Source organism: Sapajus apella, unplaced genomic scaffold (genome assembly GCF_009761245.1).
Source record: "Sapajus apella isolate SASKATOON/1434 unplaced genomic scaffold, GSC_monkey_1.0 scaffold66, whole genome shotgun sequence".
Lineage (NCBI taxonomy): Eukaryota > Metazoa > Chordata > Mammalia > Primates > Cebidae > Sapajus > Sapajus apella.
Genome location: NW_022437006.1, coordinates 6,078,264 through 6,094,201, shown reverse-complemented (window position 1 = coordinate 6,094,201; position 15,938 = coordinate 6,078,264). Strand labels below are relative to the sequence as shown.

Below are 15,938 nucleotides of genomic sequence, written 5' to 3'. Positions count from 1 at the left end.
GGCTGGAGTGCAGTGGCATGGTCATGGTTAGGCAGCCTTGACCACGTGGGCTCAAGTGACCCTCCTGCTTCAGCCTCCCAAGTAGCTGGGACCACAGGTGTGCACCACCATGCCTGGCTCTTTCTTTCTTTTTTTTTTTTTTTTTTTTTTTTTTTTGTGGAAATTGGTTTTCACCATATTGCCGAGGCTGGCCTTGAACTTCTGAGCTCAAACAATCCTCTCTCCTTGGCCTCCCAAAGTGCTGGAATTACAGGCATGAGCCACTGTACCTGGCTTGCTAAAGGTTTTGGTGAAGAAATAATAGTGAAGTTCTGTGTACTAGACCGTCTATTGCCCGCCTGGCATTGTGTAAAGCTGGAACTACATTTCCCCAGAATCCCCTTCCCTGTACAGTTCTTAGTTGGGCAAGAGAGAAACTTGCATTGAGATTTGGAAGATGGCAGTGAAGCAGAGCCATTATTCACAGAAAGTCATGGCAGCCAGTTGCGGTGGCTTTGCAGGTTTCTCCAGAGCTCCCACGTGGTAGCTGTGATGGTCAGGTGCAACCTGGAAATTTCCTGGTTTCCCTGTGAGCTTTGGCTGCTTCTCCCACTTCACTGCTTTAGTTTAGGGCCTAGCAGGGCTGTCCAATCTTTTGGCTTTCCTGGGCCATACTGGAAGAATTGTCGTAGGCCACACATAAGATAACAGTAACAGTAACAATAGCTGCTGAGCTAAAAAAAAAAAAAAGGCCCATGGATAAATTTCATTATTATTTTTATTATTGTTTTTTTGAAATGGAGTTTCACTCTTGTTGCCCAGGCTGGGGTGCAATGGCGTGATCTCGGCTCACTCCAATCTCTGCCTCCCGGGTTCAAAGAATTCTCCTGCCTCAGCCTCTCAAGTAGCTAGGATTATAGGCATGTGCCACCACACCCGGCTAATTTTGTATTTTTAGTAGAGATGGGGTTTCTCCATGTTCATCAGGCTGGTCTTGAACTCCCGACCTCAGGTGATCCACCCACCTTGGCCTCCCAAAGTGCAGGGATTACAGGCATGAGCCACAGCACCTGGCCGAATTTCATAATGTTTTAAGAAAGTTAGGCATTGTTTTCCTTTTCTAGCTGCAGTCTTTAATTCCTGTGTTAAACACCTTATTTCTTAATACTTGTAGTAACTGTTTTCTGACCAATTCCAGACTGATAAATTCAGTTTGGATCTTTATGGGTCACTTCAAAAATTTTAGACACTTCTTAGGATTTAAAATGCAGTAGAGCCCCTGAATACCTTTATAAATTCCTCTTTTATATTGTTCCAAAAGAAATGCTGAAATGAGTCAAGGACAAACATTAATTAAGTAAACCTGAAGGCTATATGACTCCTTTACCCCAGAAGATTTACTCATTTCTCCTGTCTCTAGCTCATTGGACAATCTGCCAGCAACACAAAATACCCAAAATTTGATGGTGAGCTTTCCCTCCCAGTCAAGTAAAACTCTCTATTTCTCAGAGAAGTTTAAGTTTTTCCTCTCATTAATACTATCTTTGTCCCCACAAAAATTAAAGCACACCTGGCTATCAAATCTTCCTTTTATTTTTTTTAACAGATGAAGTGCAAAAAGTGGATTGACATCATCATAAAATTACAGTGATATAATCTATCTACTCCCATTTCATGTTATTTTGTTCAGTCACAGTCTGAGCATCTTCCTCATAGACCAGGAAGAGGGTTGGCTACTTCTTAGACATGATGGGGTGCTCAGTCTTACCCTAGATCTCTATTCAGAATTTTAAAAAGGTATCTACATGTGTTACAGCTTTCTAAAGTCTCATAGTCATGCACACATAAGAACTTTGCTTCAGTTCCCATCCACAGAATGTAAAAAACACAAAGAAATCTGCAGACCAAACAAGGTCAAGTAGCAATTTTCAATGTGAACTCCTAATCTCTGGCTAGATTTTGAAATGATCTGAGAATCTAATTGTATTACATTTTAGACTCACATGAATCTTGTCAACCATACATAGGTCATGACAGAAACTTAGTATTTTTGGGGGAAGAAGGTAAATAGAGGAAATGGTGGAAAGAAGACAAGAAAGGGTTTTTGTGGCTACAGTGTGGCCATGGAGCCAATTGAATCATGGCAGTTGGCCAGTATACACAGCCTGTGAACTTGAAATTCAACAGAAACAGAGATCAACACAAGTGGTAGCATCCTACACGTGTTATTCTATACCTTTTTTTAAAAAACTATAACAACTTGAAGATGATTCATATTGGTACATATAGAACTTCATCAGTCTTTTTGACAACTCTATAGTATTCTATTGCTTGTTTGTGCTATAATTTATTTAACCAGTTCCTTACTGACACATTGTTGTAAAATCATCTTTTTAAATTAAATACAATAGTGCAATGAATGACCGTTGTATCATTTGAGATTCATTCTGAAAAATTCCTCATATGGAATTGCCCTGACAGTGGATAGGCAGGCTTGAAATTTTGAAAGATATAACCCAAACTCCTCGCCCTAGACAAGTACTTGAGAGTGCCTACTTTTCCATGCCCTTACCAAATCAGCATCTTCATGCATTCTGTAGAACTAGCCTTTAAACCCTTATCAGTCAGGCTCCAAAGTCTCTGCTCTCAGGAAACACCATGTTTATCACTCCTGAAAAAAAACAAAAATCATTCTTAAAAATGTCAGAAATCCCTTAACTAGAGACTCATGGTTTGTGACATTAAAATAAAGACACACTTGAAACATTAAGGCTCTCTTTTACTCATTCACACAGCCCCACGAGTTAGCTCAACAGCTGGCTCTTTTAAAGGGAGGTGGCGGCCAGGAGCGGTGGCTCATGCCTGTAATCCCCGCACTTTGGGAAGGTGAGGGGGTCAGATCATAAGGTCAAGAGATCGAGATCATCTTGGCCAGCAAGTTGAGACCCAATCTCTACTGAAAATACAAAAATTAGTTGGGTGTAGTGGCACGTGCCTGTAGTTCCAGCTACTCTGGAGGCTGAGGTAGGAGAATGGTTTGAACCCAGGGGGCGGAGGTTGCAGTGAGCTGAGATCACACCACTGTACTCCTGCCTGGGCAACAGAGTGAGACTCCATCTAAAATAAAATTAAAAATAAAAATAAATAAAGGGAGGTGGAGGGGGCAGGATTTCAAAGGTTCAGTAAACACAGCCTAGGATTCATTCTGCAGTGACCAGAGCAGGGAGCAATTCTTCAGAACTGGGTGGAAGCCTGGATCCCACCTGATCAAAACCCTTCATTGTGTTGCTGGAGAAAGAAGCCTAAAGAGGCTAATGACTGACCCACAGCCCTGACCAGAAGAACAGGCAGGAGAGGACTGGATTTTCTGGAGTGTGGGGAAGCCCGTCTGATTCTCAGGCAACTAACAAATCAGGAGCACTAGAGTAACTCTGGGGGACAAAAATAAAATATTTAACAAAAATATTTATTGTTCATTATGGGAAAAATAAGGACTTCGTTGTGGAAGACAGTGTGGCGATTCCTCAAGGAACTAGAAATAGAAATTCCATTTGACCCAGCAATCCCATTACTGGGTATATATCCAAAGGAATATAAATCATTCTACTGTAAGGACACATGCACACGAATGTTCACTGCAGCACAGTTTACAATAGCAAAGACCTGGAACCAACCCAAATGCCCATCGATGATAGACTGGACAGGGAAAATGTGGCACATATACACCATGGAATATTATGCAGCCATCAAAAGCAATGAGTTCATGTCCTTTGTAGGGACATGGATGAACCTGGAAACCATCATTCTCAGCAAACTGACACAAGAGCAGAAGATCAAACACCACATGTTCTCACTCATAGGCGGGTGTTGAACAATAAGAACACATGGACACAGGGAGGGGAGTGCTACACACTGGGGTCTGTTGTGGGGAAATAAGGGAGGGACAGCGGGGGGTGGGGAGTAGGGGAGAGATAGCCTGGGGAAAAATGCCAGATGTAGGTGATGGGGAGGAAGGCAGCATATCACACTGCCATGTGTGTACCTATGCAACAGTCTTGCATGTTCTTCACAAGTGCCCCAAAACCTAAAATGCAATAAAAAAAATAAGGACTCTGTTGGACTTAGTTTATGGTATAATGTTGCTTGTATTTTTAATTTCATACTGGGGAGGGAGCACCATTCACTGTTTACAGCCTCTGTAGGGCCAAGTTCAGCCTGAAATCTAGGTGTCTTGAGCCAGTGCTTTGTTCCTTCTTCCTCCACATGCTCTCTCTATTTGAGCACCACTAGACATTACAGTACAGCAGAAGAAAGTGGTATTTCTGGTTATCCACTGTTTATTCTGATTTTAAGTAAAATAAATGGTGAAATACACACATTATGTATTATTTATTTATTTATTTATTTATTTTTGAGGTGGAGTCATGCTCTGTTGCCCAGGCTGGAGCGCAGTGGCACAGTCTCGGCTCATGGCAACTTCCACCTCCCAGGTTCAAGTGATTCTCCTGCCTCAGCCTCCCAAGTAGCTGGGATTACAGATGCTCACCACCACGCCTGGCTAATTTTTTTTTTTTTAAATTTTAGTGGAGACAGGGTTTTGCCATGTTGGCCAGGCTGGGCTAGAACGCCTGACCTCAAGTGATCCACCTGCCTCAGCCTCTCAAAGTGCTGGGATTACAGGTGTGAGTCATTGTGCTGGGCCTTAATTTATTTAAAACACATTTTCAGAATTCCTAAAAAAAAATAGGTGGAACTCAAAATTGCATACATTTTACATATAAGAATTTATAAACCGCTAGTTTCTAAGGATCATGTCTGCAAGTCAGGATTCCTGATCCAGAGACAATGGCCTTCATGGGAGGGAGCCTGAAGGCATCATTGAGAGTAACTGGAATGAGATTGTTGACAGCTTTGATGACATGAACCTCTCAGAGTCCCTTCTCTGGTTTTGAGAAGACTTCTGCCATCCAGCAGTGAGCCATTCTACCTTGTATCAAGGGTTATGATGTGATCACTCAAGCCCAATCTGGGACTGGGAAAATGGCCACATTTGCCATATCGATTTTGCAGCAGATTGAATTAGATCTAAAGGCCACCCAGGCCTTGGTTCTGGCAACTACTTGAGAATTGGCTCAGCAGATACAGAAGGTGATCATGGCACTAGGAGACTACATGGGTGCCTCCTGTCACGTCTGTATTGGGGGCACCAACGTGCGTGCTGAGGTGCAGAAACTGCAGATGGAAGCTCCCCATATCATTGTGGGAACCCCTGGCCATGTGTTCGATATGCTTAACTGTAGATACCTGTCTCCCAAATACATCAAGATGTTTGTACTGGACGAAGCTGACGAAATGTTAAGCCACGGATTTAAGGACCAGATCTATGACGTATTCCAAAAGCTCAACAGCAACACCCAGGTAGTTTTGCTGTCAGCTACGATGCCTTCTCATGCGCTTGAGGTGACTAAGAAGTTCATGAGGGACCCCATTTGGATTCTTGTCAAGAAGGAAGAGTTGACCCTGGAGAGTATCCGCCAATTCAGCATCAATGTGGAATGAGAGGAGTGGAAGCTGGACACACTGTGTGACTTGTATGAAACCCTGACCATCCCCCAGGCAGTCATCTTCATTAACACCCGAAGGAAGGTTAACTGGCTCACCGAGAAGATGCATGCTCGAGATTTCACTGTCTCTGCCATGCATGGAGATATGGACCAAAAGGAACGAGATGTGATTATGAGGGAGTTTCGTTCTGGCTCTAGCAGAGTTTTGATTACCACTGACCTGCTGGCCAGAGGCATTGATGTGCAGCAGGTTTCTGTAGTCATCAACTATGACCTTCCCACCAATAGGGAAAACTGTATCCACAGAATAGGTTGAGGTGGATGGTTTGGCCGTAAGCGTGTGGCTATTAACATGGTGACAGAAGAAGACACGTGGACTCTTCGTGACATAGAGACTTTCTACAACACCTCCATTGAGGAAATGCCTCTCCATGTTGCTGACCTCATCTGAGGAACTGTCCTTTCACCTAGCCCTACCCCCAGCCAGAGTTCAGTCTTAGGGGGCTGAGGGAGCAGCAGGAGGGGGGAGGGAAGGGAGCCAAGGGATGGACATCTTGTCATTTTTTTTCTTTGAATAAATGTCACTTTTTGAGGCAAAAGAAGGAACCGTGAACATTTTAGACACCATTTTCTTTGGGTAGGCTCTTGTCCCAGGCACTGACTCTTTTCCAAAAAACACTAATCTATTTACCTAACCTAGTAACCTCCAGATCCCAGAGGCTCTCCTCACCTCAGCTTAGCTCCTTTGAAAGTGATTCAAGGGACTATGTCACTCAGCCTCATTTGCTGGACCAAACCTAGAGGGAGAACCACTAAAACCCCTGAGTGAGGTTGCCCAGGGGATTGTCCCCAGGCCGGGGGAAGTAGGGGAGAGGAAATGGTAGCCATTTTTACATTGTTTTGTATAGTATTTATTGATTCAGGAAACAAACACAAAATTCTGAATGAAATGGCTTGGAAACTGCCAAAAAAAAAAAAAAAAGAATTTATAAACCTAGAAAACCTCAAGTAATATAAAAATTTATGAAAATAAGTAAGCATACATTATAATAGTATAAGTTATTCATCAATAAAATCTATAAAATAATGTATTTTTAAATTTCTTTTTCTTAGATATCGGGTCTTGCTGTATTGCACACGATGGTCTATAGCTCCTAGACTCAAGCAATCTTCCTGCTTCAGCTTCCCAAGCAGCTGGGACTACAGGTACATGTCACCACTCCTGGCTCAGACATTTTTCTTTTGACTCCATCTTCAAGTAGCCCCATCTCTTTGAAAAGTGCTTTTTGAAAATTGTTGTACTCTTTTGTTTTTAGAGTGGCACTCTTTTTTTTTTTTTATTATGGTAAGCTGTTCTATTTTGTTTTGAAGAGAGTATTTCTAGTTTGTCTTTGTTTTTCTTAGTTTCATCATGCACAGACTGAGAGTCTTATGCTTTCAGTGGAAGCTTTACAATTGCACATCTGGTTGCTCATTGCAACCTTTATGGGTGTAGTCCTGTCTGGATGTAAAAAGTTGAACACAGATTTGTTTTGTTGCATAAATTAAAAATTGAGTCATTGAGTTTTGAATACATAAAGGATTTAGAATTCACTTTTTTTGAAATGTAAAAAACCAGCATCATTTAGAATGAAGTATGTATTTCAGTACTTAAGAATAACATAGTTTACCAGAATACCGAAAATGGTATCATAAACACTAAGTACCATACTATCAGTTTTTGATTCTCTTTCCTCTTCTTTTTTGTCTTTCTGCTTCCTGAGCTCTTAATTCAGATTTGTAAAATGACATGAGTGTGGCTGAATTGTGAATTATGTAGACCCTCATGACTGCACCTGTGAATTTGACCACTTTTTAGGAGCACCTTTTATTTCTTTAAGGAAGTGCTTGCTTACATTTAAGCAACTGACTTAAAAATTGGCTTTTTGCAATGCACCATGTCTACTAGTCAATGTTTGAAAATATTAATTTTATATATAGTTCTTACACTACAGTAAGAAAAGTTGGACGGGGACTTAACTGGTGAACAAGGATAAGAATCTAAGCCTTAACAACCAATCTGACAGCCCCTATTGAAAACTTATTTGAGCTAGTGAGTTCTGCCAAGTGATGGTGTTCTTTTATAAAACTTATGTCACAAACTAAAACATTTGCCCAAATTAACCTCTCATAAATCTAGCCTCAGGCGTGAAGAAACATCTATGTAAAGATTGCATTCACAAGGGATGTCATTCCCCATCATATCCATGTCAGTGCACCTATCCTTGAATTTTTTTAAGCATTAGGGGGAGCTATATGAAATTGCTTTGTTTTTGGCAAAAAAGTAGTCAAGCAGCAGCAGTTTCTTATGGCATAACCTATAATTTGTTTACTGAAGATGTTATTTCTAACATCTTTTTCTTTCCAAATATTTTTGGGAATATTATAATAAAAAATAAGCATAGTTTACCTGTTTCAGTCTGTCCTACTTGAATTTATTAATTGAAGCTGAATTAATAAATATTCACTGGAATCAGATATTGGGAGAAAGTGGCCAAAGGAAGGAGCCTCTGGGTATCACTGTCCAGGTCCCCATCAGAGCATGTTTCCAGAATCTTAGGAATGGCAGTACCATAGATGAGGCGTCTGAGGTGTTTGTGGCTGTTCCTTGACATCCTGTTCACCATTTTTTGTCTGGTCATAACACACAAGCTCCAAACCATCTACATTACAAAGCCAATATCTAGTCCTAAACAGCACGTTTTCATTCATCATTGAAAGAATCTTGGTGGCCTGCTTTCGGCACTGAAAATAGACTGCATTAAAATAGAATTACATACCAAGTGCAATTAAGAACAAACCAGGCAACTTGGTGCAAAGTTTCAGCTTTTTTAGGAAAGTAAGACTTATTTTGAACTATTTTCTTTAAATTCTATTGTTACTGTAAAAATATTTACTTTAATAACTCAAAAGGTGCTGTTTCTTTTATAACATAGTTGAATACATTTTTCTTCTTCAATAGTTCTTTTTATATTTGTATAACTATCCGCTTGTGTGTATGGCATTAATTTTATGATACTTAAAATGAATGTGAGGGAAAGCACTGTAATTGGGGTCAGATACTTTTATTATGAAATGCACGCTGTAGTTCTATAAAGTGCATACATTAAAACATTATAAACTAGGTTATACATTTCATTTTTGTCTGAAATCAGACAAATTTTATCTAGAATATCAGGCACAAAGAAAATAAAAATAAATACAAAAACTTGCACTATAACAAATAAATCTCATCATGTATTCCTTTATACTGGAGAGAATTGCTTTGCAAAGGAGTCCAGGTCCCACTGGAAGGACCCCCTTCCATACACCATTGCAATTTCTAGCAGCCTTGGCTCTCCCCTCGACGGACAGCAGATGGCGCTGCGCTTCCCTTTTTGCCGCCTCGGTGACGGGACAGGAACCCAACTTTGGCAGAGCTGAGTTGAAGATTGCAAGCTACCTATTTGGGGCTAGGTGAGCAATGGAAACTACGCATTTAGAATCACAATTTACCTCGCTTCATACTGATTTGTGCTCTGGAGGACGTGCAGTTTCTGTTATTCGTGATCCAGAGGGCTGCGTGTGTTGGATTAACCGGGCTCATACCGCTTCCACACTGCTTGTCAGGAGAAGGTTACTCAGGGCAGGTTAAAAGACTGTTCTTAGCAGCACTCAACCAACATCAGCAAACGGACATTCCCTTCTTCCTCACAACCAATTTGTATTTATGAAAGATCCCTTGGTGCTCTTTAGTGGGCTGTGGTGACAAGATGTGATTTGTAACTTTGAGAAGTTTGTGGTCAAGAAGATGACCTACAGATACTCAGTCAAAACTAAATAACCACAGCTATGCTTCTCTGTGTTTCTGCTTCATACACTAATTGTGTTCAGGGCTCCCCAGCAATCTGTCCTCTCTTTAGTCTTTTGGTCTGTACCTGCTTTCTTCTTCTAAGTCTGTTCCTTTGGGTAAATTTGCATGTGTTGACCTTGGCAAACGGATATATTTAGCTTTGTTTTCTTAAATAACTTTATAGAAATGTTTTTTAGTGGGAAAATAATGACATTGAGTATAATAATCATGTAGTTTTCATCTAGTTGGGATCTTAGGGATTATTTAATGCAACTGATTAAATAATACTGTGAGAAAGTGATGCCTACCCATGTGCAATGTCGTGCTCAGTTCACACACAGGCAGAGTGAGAACTCTGACCCAGGTTTCCTGAGCATCAGTCTGACAACCCATCTGACGTTATGCTCGACTGTATTTTTAAACAGGGTACAGATCATAAATGTCAAGGTTAATTTATCTCCCTGCCATGCAGCTCATGGATGGATTTTGGTCACACTCATTGCATAGCCATATGTGCAAATTCCTCCCCACCATTCCCCCCAGTCAGTGGCTCAGTTCTCTTTGCTGCTGTTCCCTTTTGTCACACCTATGCCAGGCACTAGCCCTGTTGTGCTGGAGCTTCCTCTCTAGACTATGAGGTTGTCGGGAACAGTCGTGCTGTCTCTTACTCATGTTTGTGTTCTCTGTGTCCTGCGTAGTGTCCAACATCTCATAAGCGCTCGGAAATGTTGACTGAAGGAGTGAACTTTTGATGGAGACTACCTTGAAAGTGGCAAACCAGGGTGTGGTGGGAAGCCCTCCTCAGGCTCTGAACATAGAGACACACTGGAAATATAAGAGAAAGCCTTAAATGTAGAGCTAAGCTTGAAAGTGAGAAAAGACACTCTTACATGCTAAAAACAAAACAAAACAAAACCAAGCAACAGCCAGAATTCAGAATGCTGCAGAGTAGAAGCAGAACAGGACTGGAATAGGCAGCAGGATGAATTGCAAGTGAGTTTATATCCACAGACCCTTACATGACAGGCAGCCATTCTATCTTTGTACCTGAGCTTTGTTTTATATCTAGATGCAAGGCCCCAGCACCAGGGCACAAAAAGTTGAATAATGACTGCATGCCCTGGAAATCCCTTCTTTTGTGGAGCTCAAAGGTACCACATAAGCTTCTTTGGGTTTATATATTTTGAAGGATAACTGATGCTAGAGACAATCTAATAAGTCAGTGAATGACAGGGGTCCCTGAAGTCACTTTAAACAACTGTGGCCTCTACAGGAAACAAAGGGAAAACAAGGAAAAACCCTAAATTAGCCAACAGGCTGTTTAATAAACCAATTGTCTTATTCCAGACGATGCTGCCCATTTACCTCAAAGTGTAGTTTATGGATGTTTGTCATCCTGTTCTTTCCTTATTTGTGTAGTGGGAGAAATTTGCAATCACAAAATAAGTTCTGTAAAAGATTTCATATTTCATTGAAAAACTTCAACAGAAACATGATTGTGAGTGCCCTATATCCCAGGGTTTGTCAGAAATTTATTTAGAGTCATTATTGGGGCTCTTTCCACCTCCCTTGGGTTGTATAATATGGTTTGGATTTCTATCCCCACCCAAATCTCATGTTGAATTTGAGGAAGCTCCTGGTAGGAGGTGATTGGATCATGAGGCCTGATTTCTCCCTTGCTGTTCTCATGGTAGTGAGTGAGTTCTCACAAGATCTGATGGAGTTTAAAAGTGTGTGGCATTTCTCCGCCTTTGCTCTCTCTCCTGCCACCATCTTTCACCTTCTGCTGTGATTGTAAGTTTCCTGAGGTCTCCCCATCATGTTTCCTGTTAAGCCTGTGGAGTTGTGAGTCAATTAAACCTCTTTTCTTCATAAATTACCCAGTCTCAGGTTTCTTTTCTTTCTTTTTTTTTTTTTTTTTTGAGACAGGGTCTCACTCTGTCACCCACGCTGGAGTGCAGTGGCACGATCTTGGCCCACTGCAACCTCTGCCTCCCAGGTTCAAGTTATTCTCCTGCCTTAGCCTCTGGAGTAGCTCGGGTTATAGGCATACACCACCACACCTGGCTAATTTTTGTATTTTTAGTAAAGAAGAGGTTTCACCATGTTGGCCAGACTGGCCTTGAAATCCTGACCTCAAGTAATCTGCCTGCCTCAGCCTCCCAAAGTGCTGGGATTACAGGTGTGAGCCACTGCACCCGGCTTCAGGTAGGTCTTTATAGCAGTGTAAAAACAGACTAATACATATAAGAAGCAAGGTGGCTTAGCAGTGCTTACTTTATGGGGCAGATCATCCAGCCACAGTCCAGCATGGTCACAGCTGACACCTGCATTTCCCAAGCCATGTGACTTGGCGGCAGGCAGCTCTGTGACTTCTGGGCTAAGCTCACGCACAAGAAACTTGCCCAGCTCTGAGAGCCCCACATTCAGAGGACTGACCTGAAGGAGTCTTGACTACTTCCATTCCTTCCTTTCCTGTAGCACAAAATACAGAGAGGAAACACACAATATAGTATTTCAAAATATTATCCTGCCCACCTATATGATGGGGACAATGACATCTGTCCTACTCTACCTTTCCTAAGGATGTTGACAGAATTGGGTGAGCTGGGTCTGTGCAAGCCCTTTTTCAGTTATAAAATGCTGGTCTCTGGGGGAGCTGCAGCTTGTATGGGGGCTGAGCCCTGTGGAAGGTGCCATGTGGGGTCTGACAGTGCCCCACCCTGAGGGTTTTCCTCTAGCATCTAATTCATGTTTGTTTCCTTGGGTTGAACACCAGATGACCTAGAGGCATTCATTTGTGTTTAGGGACTGTGTTGTCCAAAAATACATGCCTTTAAATCCTAGAATCTTGTTCAGTGAGGTGAGAAGCTCTCATTGTGAAAAAATCTGAGAACAGAGTCCAGTGGAGTGAATGACGTTTTCATGTTTCATATCAGTTGCTCATTCCATGTCATGTTTGTGTTAAAAGGATGGGTCAGAGGCCAAGAGTGGTGGCTCTTGCCTGTAATGCCAGCACTTTGGGAGACCCAGACAACAGGATCAGTTCAGCCCAGGAGTTTGAGATGACCCTGGACAACATAAGGAGACCCCATCTCTACAAAATAAATAAACAAATATGAATAAATAAATAAGCCAGGCATGGTGGCATGTGCCTGTAGCCCCAGCTACTTGGGAGGGTGAGGTGGGAGGATCACTTGAGCTTGGAAGGTTGAGGCTGCAGTGAGCTATATAATTGAACCATTGCACTCTAGCTTGGTGATAGAGCATGACCCTGTCTAAAAAAAAAAAAAAAAAAAAAAAGCTAGGCACGGTGGCTCATGCCTGTAATCTGTAATCCCTGCACTTTGGGAGGCCCAGGCTGGTGGATCATGACGTTGGGAGATCGAGACCATTCTGGCCAACATGATGAAACCCTGTCTCTGTTAAAAATACAAAAATTAGCTGGGTGTAGTGATGGGCACCTGTAGTCCCAGCTACTCAGGAGGGTGAGGCAGGAGAATCACATGAGCCCAGGAGTCGGAGCTTGCAGTGAGCTGAGATCACGCCAACTGTACTCCAGCCTGGGTGACAAAGGTAGACTCCATCTCAAAAAAAAAAAAAAAAAAAAAAAAAAGAACAGGTCAGAGATGTTCCCTGTACTGTTTAAATGGTTACTCCCTCTCACTTTCCTTCTCTCTGTAATTTTTTCTCTTCTTTTTCTCTTTATTCCTGGATAATATATAATTGAATTCAAGTTAATCTGAATATGATGTGACTCCCTATGTTAGAGAGAATCACCAGGTTCGAAATCAAAAGACTTGGCTTCAGGTTCCAGGCCTGTCACTCACATGCTGAGTGACCTTGAGCAATCTTCAACCTTTCTCAGTGGCCTGCTTCTCACCTGTAGACTTTGGGATGACAGTGCTGATCTCTCTGTGCTGATGAAAGGCAGCAGCGAGGTCGTGTGTATGGAAGCACATGGTGAGTGTAAACTGCTTGACAGGAGTTAGCTATTGTGGCTGATTGTGCTTTTTTGATGTTTTGACCTGTATCTTTAATATCCTGTGACTGCTGGAAGATCAATAGCTGGTTAGATAGTCTTTTGTCCCTCACCCACGAGTTTTGGGGCTATAAAAAAAACAAATTAGCTCTTAAATCCATGGAAAGTAAACTTTTTTTTTTTTTTTTTGTTGAGACAGTCTTGCCCTCTTCCAGGCTGGAGTGCAGTGGTGTGATCTTGGCCCACTGCAACCTCTGCCTCCTGGGTTCAAGTGATTCTCCCAGCTCAGCCTTCCGAGTAGCTGGGATTACAGGTGCATGCATTCCTGCCTGGCTAATTTTTGAATTTTTAATAGAGATGGAGTTTCACCATGTTGGCCAGGCTTGTCTCAAACTCCTGGCCTCATGTGATCCACCCACCTCGGCCTCCCAAAGTGCTGAGATTACAGGCATGAGCCACTGCATCCGGCCAAAAGTTAATATTTTGAGTTTCCTGTACTGACTAGGGACACTGTTAGGATCATGGTTTAAGAGTCTGTTTAAAACTCTCCAGGGAGCGCAAGTCTCCCCTAGGCTCCCTCCAACCTGAGGAAAAGGGGCTTTGATGAGGCTCTAGGGCCAAGGGGGTTTCCAAGGACACACCTGGGCTGCAAGGCTCAAGAGCAGGGATGTGGGAATGGTGGTGGGCCCCAGGTTACAGCCTCAGGGGCCTTTCTCTCCCTGACGGCTACTCTCCCCTGCAAGCCTGTGAGGCTGGTGTCGTAGGAAGGCTCGAGCTGCTTCCATGTTGGTTCAAGTTACTTGGAGGGACTCTTGCCCTCTGGTGTCTGGGGGCTGGATAACGACAGAATTTATTATCCAAACCTGGACACGAGTCTGTTATGAATAATTACACAGGACTGCACCCCACCTACGAGTGTGGTGTAGGGAAGACCCTTCTTTTGGTGCTCTTTTCCTTGGCTTCCTTTTTCTTTTCTTCCTCTTTTTTTTTTTCTTCCCATATCCACTCTGTCACCCAGGCTGGAGTGCAGTGGCACAGTCGTGGCTCACTGCAGCCTCGACTTCATGGGCTCAGGTGATTCTTCCCGCTCAGCCTCCCGAATAGCCAGGACTGCAGGCGTACATAACTACGCCCGGCTAAATTTTTTTTTGTATTTTTGTAGACTTGGGGTTTTTGTCTTCTTGCTCAGGCTGGTCTCAAACTCCTGGGCTCAAGCAATCCTCCCACCTCAGCCTCCCAAAGTGCTGGGATTACAAGTGTGAACCACTGTGCCTGGCTTTTCTTTTTATTCACATCTTTCCACAGAGTGGTGAATCCCCAAGAGCTAAGAGAAGAGTGGACCCAGGGAAGAGGCCATGGAGTGGGAGGTCTCCCAGCCTGGGCGTTTGGTCCAGCAGGATTAGGCATTTCACGTAAGGCTTTCAGCAGATATTTAGAGTCAGCAGCAGTGAGCCCTTGACTGGCCTTGTCTTCTGTCCTCCTCAGGTGTCCAGCTGGAGCTGAGGCTGGCTACGGTAGCATGGGTACCAGAGGTCCTCATTTCCATTTCATTCATCACAAGTGGTACTAGGTGCCCATATCAAATAATAATTTATAAGAACTAACATTTATTAAACACAATGAAATCTTGCTAAGAAGTTTATATGGATTATCTCACTTAATCCATGCAACTGTCTCTTTAGGGAAGTGATTACTGTGTCCATTTTGCAGATGAGAAAACTGAGATTGGGAGGATAAGTTGCCAAACCCTCACAGCCAGTAAGTGGTAGATCTGCATTTGAATTTGGGGTCTGCCTCTAGAACAAGCTTTTAACCATGATACCATCAGCCACAGCCCCATCTGGAAGGAGCTTAATGCCCAGGAGAGACAGTGAAGGACACTTTGCTATAAAAAGCTCTGTAATAGAGACATATCCACGTCAGAATAGTGGCGCTGAAGGGGAGCGACTCCTCTTGCTAGGAGGTGCTGAGCAAGCTGCTGGAGTGACATTTTTAGCTTCCTCATCTTGGCTACACTGTCTTGCTTCTACCTGGCTTCAGCTTGCTTTCTCTCAGCCTTTGCTGCTCACTCACCTCACAGTGTAATTAAGCTTCCCTGTGATTCCTTTCACCTCTTCCTAAAGGTGGATAGTTTTCCTCTGCTGCTGAATGTCTGAAAATGTGCCAAGGCAGAGGTAACGCAAAAAGCCAACTAAGGCTGGGTGCAGTGGCTCACGCCCGTAATCCTAGCACTTTGGGAAGACAAGGTGGGCAGATCACTTGAGGCCAGGCTGGCCAACATGGCGAAACCCTGTCTCTACTAAAAATACAAAAGTTAGCTGGGTCTGGTGTCACACCTGTAGTCCCAGCTACTCGGGAGGCTGAGGCATGAGAATCTTTTGAACCCCAGGTGTGGAGGTTGCAGTAAGCCAAGATCTGCCACAGTATTCCAGCCTGGGTGACACAGTGAGACCCTGTCTCAAAAAAAAGCCAACTGAAGGGAGACATTTATGAAGACTTTCTGATATTCTGTGTGAAAATATTTTCACACATCCACTGGGGA

At 42.9% G+C, this 15,938-nt stretch overlaps 1 pseudogene across 1 annotated transcript; it reads left to right on the top strand.

Moving 5' to 3' along the window:
* Positions 1–4,775: 4,775 nt before the first annotated feature.
* On the top strand, positions 4,776–6,159 carry LOC116530310 (annotated as a pseudogene). Its single transcript, XR_004259938.1, has one exon. The product of XR_004259938.1 is annotated as a eukaryotic initiation factor 4A-I pseudogene (transcript).
* The last annotated feature ends 9,779 nt before the right edge of the window (positions 6,160–15,938 follow it).